General features: G+C 37.0%; 1 pseudogene; it reads left to right on the forward strand.

Annotated features, from left to right (window-relative positions):
• The first annotated feature begins 5,453 nt into the window (after positions 1–5,453).
• The window catches only part of LOC136283000 (uncharacterized), a 4,424-nt pseudogene continuing 2,377 nt past the window's right edge, over positions 5,454–7,500 (forward strand).

Raw genomic sequence — 7,500 nt, forward strand, 5'->3', positions numbered from 1 at the left:
CGATAGAACTTCGTGTTAACAAGATCCAATGAAATTAGAGGTTCTAGAGAGCTTTATGACAACAGGTAGAAGTACTCCTAGTCGCTTCATGCTAAAGAAACCCAACCCTTACCTGATGGGCAACTTGGCTCCTATGCAAACTTTACCTTTTGCCTTACATTTCTAAACATTTTCTTTTTTCAAGTAAAACAACAAATGAATTTCGGTGAATACAAAAGCAGACTCCAGGTGACCAAAGCAAATTTCTACCACATGATTTTAAGGCCAGCCTATCAAAACGAAGAGTTTTACTCAATTATTTCCATCCAAGGTAGCCACATGCAGTCCCTGACTGCCTATTTTTGGTATTGGATCTGACATCCTTAAACAAGAGAAGTGAAATTTCTTGATAACACAGTTATGATTACTGCAGTCAAATGTGTGTTCACCAGACAACTGTCTGCAATAACAAATACTTTTTGGGTCAGTTGAGGGAACATGAGGCATATGTTGTTTTCTTGTATACCATCTAGATGTAAGTTCAGGTAAAATGCATGTTCTCCACATCTTTGTTATTTTTGGTACAACAACCTCCCAGTGGCCTGGATCTGGCATAATTCTCTCCATAAAAAATATGAGTCCAGTGTCTAAGGATGCACACACTATAAAATCACAATGTCGTCGTCCAGTTACTGTTACCGTTATACTGTAGGAGCTGTTGCTGTGTTTGATAGTAGTATGGGTGATTCCTCTCTAATTGTAAGATACCATTAATCATCTTGAAACAAGATGATTTTTTTTGTACATAGCTTTTAAAGTTCCCATCTATTAACCCCTATAAACATTTCACTTCTCTATAACTGTCACCACAACATGCACAGGATGACAAAAAGTCGGGAGTAGCATGCATCCAAGGTCTGTTCTTGTCAATGAAAATTCCACATTTGGTTACTTTAAAACCTGTGTGCTTCCCAGACATTGCAGTGGTGTACGCATCAATTACTGAGAGTAACAAATAGATTTCACTAGAGATGTGGATGGTTGAGCAGGATTTTTGTGAAACACAGAATGACTTTGTGAAGCTCCAATCCAGCCTGCTCTATGAGTAAAAATGCCTGATTTCGGGTATCTTGTTCAATCAAAGTCAGCTCACAATCAAATAAGTTAAGTGAATTTCTGAGCATTTCGATAACAGGTTGATATAGTTTAATTTGAAGTTTTCTGGATCAAACAAATCAGTCATTGCTGGAATTCAGGGCCTTTTCAGTATAAAACTATCAACATACAGAGGAACCAGACTAATAATTTGTTTTAAAATCATTTAACTTGAGAAAGAGATCATCCATTTCCTTGTCAGTGGGTGTACATTGCAATGACTTTGAAGTAGTGCTGCAAGCATTACCATCTATAACATTTACCATTCTTTCATCAATTTTTTCATCACGCTCAGCTTTTAACTTTCTTGCAGGTCTAAAGTTTATGTCCTTTACCTCTGCATAGGTGACTTCTTTTATGCAGGTTGGTAGCTACCAAGTACATTTTCACTTGAGTACAGGCCAATTTTCAATTTATCCATGTCCAAGCTTCTATGCAGAATAATACCCTCGCGACATGGGAACATGACTCAGCAAGCCCTGCCTTACAACCAAAGCAATGTGCAGAGATAACTTACTAGCAATAAGCCAAACAGAGAGAGAAACGCTTCGTTCACTCTTTGAGAATGTCTCACCTTGGCAATCCTTAATTTGGTGGGGTTTTTTTTGGCTTTATCTATTACAGTATAATCAACCGATAGTTTTTTTTCATGAAGAATTAATGCATACACATTGTAAGTAGCATTAGGGTTACCTGATAACAAGTACTTGAATTCCAGCTTAGTTGAGCCGGTTCTTCATCCTTTTTCCTGATTTGTAAAGTCAAAGTACAGAATTCCATAGAGTTTTTTTAAAAGAATCAACATCTACTGCTAGCCCAGTGAGGAAATCATTAAACTGTCTGCTGTATCTCATCAATGCACAGTATGTTCTGGCAAACTCCTTATCAGGGTCCATTCTTTCCAACAGTCTTGACAACAGTAAGAAGACAGGTAGTGGCAGAGAATCTTTTGAGTTCTCTGAAATTATGGATGAATTTCTTAGGTGCTCTGACAAAGTTCACAAAAAATTTGTCAGAGCAAACCCAATTACTGGAGAATGAGAAGAATAGAGAATCAGAAAATATGGATAAGGAAGAAACACCCAAGAATTTAGCAGTTGTGGAAAATTGCAAAGACGGCACTAGGCCAGGTGAGGAGATTATGGTCCACAACAGAGGTCACGAAAAAGGAAGAGACATCGAAAGGAGGGCTAATTAAGTAAACCAGATAAAGCAATATTTATCCTGCTTCAAGCTCAGCAAGAATCAGTTTGACAATCTGAAGAATGATGGAATGATCTGATCACCCTGGAGAGAAGTTAGTTCATGCACAAATTCATGGCAACATTATATTGCAGTTGACTTGTAACTCCCATCATTGGTGCACAAGTATGATAACAGTCCCCTGTAGCTTGTTGCCATAAGCTTGGGCTGACTTTTGTCTCCACTGGAACTGTGGCTCTCATGGTGGTGTCTTGTTAGGATGACGCAAGCCCAACTTATCTACAGATTATTCAAAAGTGGCTCTGGAAACCCAAAAGTCTTCTTTCCACCAGCCATCAAGCAATCTACCATTTAGCAATCTTTCAAACCAAACCTGTGGTTGAAGACTCCATACATTTGGAGATGTGTGCACTTTAGTTCCTCTCCATCAGATTTGTCTACTTGAGACAGCAGTATTCTGTTGGATCATTGCAAACAACTGCTACCTTTAAAATCTCCTTTGCATCAAGTGTCACCTTATAAGGTAAGTGGAAAGTTGTCAGCATGATAGCAAGAGTGAGAGATATGAGGGAAGCTAATTCTCTAAAATCAAACTCCATGACTCAAGAAGTTGCAATTCAATTTCCTGCCACATTTGCATGAACTTTGTTTTAATTTGGGAAATTTCTATTCACAAGTAACCAGTGGAACTACAGTACACTAAAATTCAGGTGTGATGTACCACAGGAAAACTTACTATGGGAAATGCCATTTACCATGCTATGTGAAACCACACTTATTGATACCTGGTGTATCAATACTGTTAATGCCATTGAATTTCACTTTTAATTGATTGATGATTGAATAACTGCCATTAATAGTAGCAACATTATCTGTAACAGCATATGCAGTATCCTCTGCTGTTTTTCTGATGTATAAATCAATATCAAATTATGCATTATACCAATCAAGAGGATGGGCCTCATTGCTGCTATCAAGAATAAACCTGTATCCTGTTTTCCTTCAGGAAGCATTGTTACCTGGTGTGACTCTTGGGTTCTGTAAATCAACAGAGACATATTCATATCTTTTATAATATTCAGACGATCTAAAACACATCTTTGTAATAAGATTAGATAATTTTAATGGTATAAATTTGTCAAATAATGCTCACAGACTGATTTCCAAAAATGTTGTATTCTTGGGTTTGTTCAATTGATGTAAATATTTGATGATGTTCCCACCTCTGTTTTCTATTATTGTGGGTGCTAATAGTTCTTTCCTTTCTTAGTACCACCAAATCACCTTCCTCTGCTTTTACCCCTGTTGTAGGTCTTGCAGTTGTTACAGTCATTGTCTTTGGTGCCTCTATGATGGTGTATCAACATCATAGCACCTATTGATATCTTATTTATCCCTGTATCTCCTTTCTTTGGACATAAATATTTAACACAGTAGATAAATTATCTAACATCCCTTGTTTACATTATATTGTACCATACTCTGGATTTACATCTTCAATATAACATCAATGTTAAGCAGAACATCATTCAGATTAACTATTCAGTTTTTTTCATCTGTGATATATATTCTCACCTCTTTTATACTATTTGCATTGATTTCACTAAACAGACCTCTTTGGTACCACATGAAATAGGTAACAGAAAAGTTTACTTGTGAGTGTGATCTGAGACTATGTAGTGAGCTTTATATTGATGAGACTGTTATTGATCACCATAAATCCCCTATTATTATGCTTAGTGGAGGTACTGTACAAGCACATTAGTCAGATCAAGTAAAAAATCACAACTAAAAGAACATTAAAACCAATAAATTCAAGGAGTATATTAAGGTTATGTTTGATGAAGTACTAGAAGCCAAAGCCAAGAAGATGGCTAATAGTTTCCTTGATGAACTTGATAGGAAGTATAATAAGATCAACCATGGTGTTACATGTACTGAGTATGACACCACAATGTGTTGGACATCTGCAATGCTTCAGAAGAGAAACCTTACTATTGATCACTATTATGGTTTTTACATGATCAGGGAACAGAAAGTGGATAGGTTATTCTCTGACAATACTAGAATTTATAGATTTTTAGTATCAGAGGCCATACTCAAGTGTTTCCAGCTTATTGATTGTTGTTATTCTGAGGATAGTGTGTTTCATGGTTATAATACTGATGGTACACACACACATATATATATATATATGTGTGTGTGTGTGTGTGTGTGTGAGAGAGAATCAAAGGGGACACATCAATTCTCTGTTACCCTAAGTTTTGCACCTAAATGCTCATCAGACAGAACTTTTTCTCTTTTTTCTGAAAAAGTTGTCTGATGAGTGCTTAGGTGTGAAACTCAGAGTAACAGAGAATCGATGCTTCCTCTTTGATTCTCTCACTTATATATACTCAGCTCTGCTACCATATATATATATATATATTAATAACAGTAAAGTACAAAGTTCAGTAACAAGAAGATTGGCAAAGCATATGAGAAGGATTCCAAACCAACATACTTTGAAAAGCATTACGGGGAGAAAATGTGCTTTGCTGACTATGACGTCACAGAATGTGAAAGACAAACATATTCAATACAATGGAGTTTGTTGTAGAAGACATTAAACATAATCATGTTCAGGTAAACAGTGAATGGTTTGAAGTATGTGAGTTTGTAGAATACTTTATCTCGTTTCTGCGATACAGTGTATGAATACCAGGGTGCAGCATGGTCCATCGACAGACTAGTGATACAATATCATAAATTTCATCATTCAGTTGAAGTCATCAAAAAGCTCTTATGAGAAGGATTTAGAGGACTTCTTAATAATTATTATTGTGGCACTGATTTGGAAGAGTTTTCTGAAGAGTCTCTTGGCCAAGAAAAAATGCTGCGTCAGACTTGGAAAACTGATAATTATTTTGGTTAGAATAATCACTAGTGACTTAGTTAACAATCAACATGACAATGTTGTTTAGGTGACCATTAAGGGTAACCATGCAGCACCCTTTCAAGATTATATTTCTGATACAGATATTGTACTTGTGCAATCCAATGGGTAAGAGAATGTGTAATTAAGACCAACACATGACAGTGATTGACACAAGCAGAGAACCAAATATTTAAATTAAATGAATAAAATTTATTTAAATACAACTTTTCTATTAATTTCAGAAAATTCACTTGACCAGCTGATGGGAAAATTTCAGATATAGTTGCAACATCATTATGAAAACAGTGATGCTGTGCCACTCTATGATCCTGGACAGATGAAAAAGTTTGCAGACAAAAGTGCACCTGATCTTTTCAATGTCATTTCGTGGTCTATTCTCCAGGAAGATCCAAGATTGAGTGAAGAACACCGTGTATTACAGGAAAAAAGAACCATTTATTGTTGCACATAATAGCATATTTCTGGCACTTTGCCCTACAGGTTTATTCTTTGTTAAGTACATGTCTTTAAAGTACAAGTCTCCTTAAAAGACCATAAGGTCTCTCAATTTAAAAAGTCTGTTTAACTAATGTACGTGTCTTAACTACAACAGCACACACAGCTTTACCCTAATATAAAAATGTCAGCTCATATATAACAAAGATTACTAGATGATTTACCTTTCTTCACATTTAACCCCTAGAAAGGTAACAACATAAAAGTGGTTCCAGTGACGTAATTTGCCATAATATCATTCTTTTTATAAATCTCAAAAAACAAATGCACTTCAAATAGAAGAGGGATTATTTATCCAGCAACATGGGGCATCCAGAGATGTTATCAACACAACGTTTGTTTGAGGTGTGAAGGCGCTGTCATGGCTGCCAATGCTTGTACATTTCTTAGTTTGTTACTCATTTATGCCATCAGCAATGTAGATTTTCAGACGAAAACTAGCAAAACCCATTTATTCAGTACAAACAACTCTCCCACTGCTCCAAGAATTGCAATCCACAAACGAAACTTAGAGTACTTTGCTGTTGTGGTATAACGGTGTGCCAAGTCAAAGTTACAGTTAACTTTGGCGGGTTACCACAAACTGCCAGTAGCTGCAATTTGATGGGGAAAGAGAGGTAATACAACGTTAGCTGTTCCTGGGCATGACCTGCCATTTGAATTTACAATCTTTAATGACATTGCACTTAATCCTAGACCAGCTACAAGCGTTGAAAATCAGGTTCAACCTGGACATCAAGTCATGATCAAACATGACTCTGAAAACCTCCTCAAAGCACCAATACTAACATATTCTTGACAACAACTCATGGATCTCAGACGACAATGCTGTTTTCCCTCTTCAACAGCTATCACTCTTTTGAAACAATGCGGTGTTTTTAAGTTTAGAGGACAAAGAGGAGGATGATGTGATGACATTAATAATTCCGCTTTAATTAAAGAACCATCTTCTCACTTAGACATCTTGGTTTATCAATATGGTAATGTGCTACACTCGTTGTTAGACCGACATGCACCTATCAAGCAACATGTGGTTACAGTTTGTCCATCAGCACCCTGGTATTCAACTGAGATTGCTCAAAATAAACGCATAAGAAGAATACTAGAAACTACTTCCAAGTGATTGCGAACTATACGTTCACCAATGTAGTGTTGTTAACAATTTAATTGACTCAGCGAAATAATCTTATTACACTACCATTATCAGTGATTTCTCAGGCGATCAGAGGATGTTATTTAAAACTGTTAACAAATTAATTCAGAAACAGAGAGTACAACAATATCCTTCCTGTTTTCCTGATTCCACCAGCCTTGTGGATGCATTCAACAATTTTTTCATCAGCAAAATTGACAAGATACACAATGCATTTACAGAGAGAGCTCCTGAGAATGACCTCAGTTCATCTCCTACTACTGACAGACCTCTGTGCGATGTGCAGATTCTCAACTTTCAACAAGTTACTTTGGATATGGTAAAGAAATTTGCTCTGAAGACATTAACAAAATCATGTGACCTTGCCCAGGTAAAATGTCAGGCGGGATATAGGCGGGATCCCGGCAATCCCACCCAGGATCCCAGGTGGGAATGGCGGGATCCCGCCTTAGTGGTGGGATCCCACCTTTCCCACCTGGGATGAAAATTTGATCCCACCTGGGATCCCGCATTTAATGCGGGATTCCTGCATCCCACCCGGGATCCTAGGTGGGACTTATGCATTCTACCCGGGATC

Source organism: Pocillopora verrucosa, chromosome 8 (genome assembly GCF_036669915.1).
Source record: "Pocillopora verrucosa isolate sample1 chromosome 8, ASM3666991v2, whole genome shotgun sequence".
NCBI classification, from domain to species: domain Eukaryota; kingdom Metazoa; phylum Cnidaria; class Anthozoa; order Scleractinia; family Pocilloporidae; genus Pocillopora; species Pocillopora verrucosa.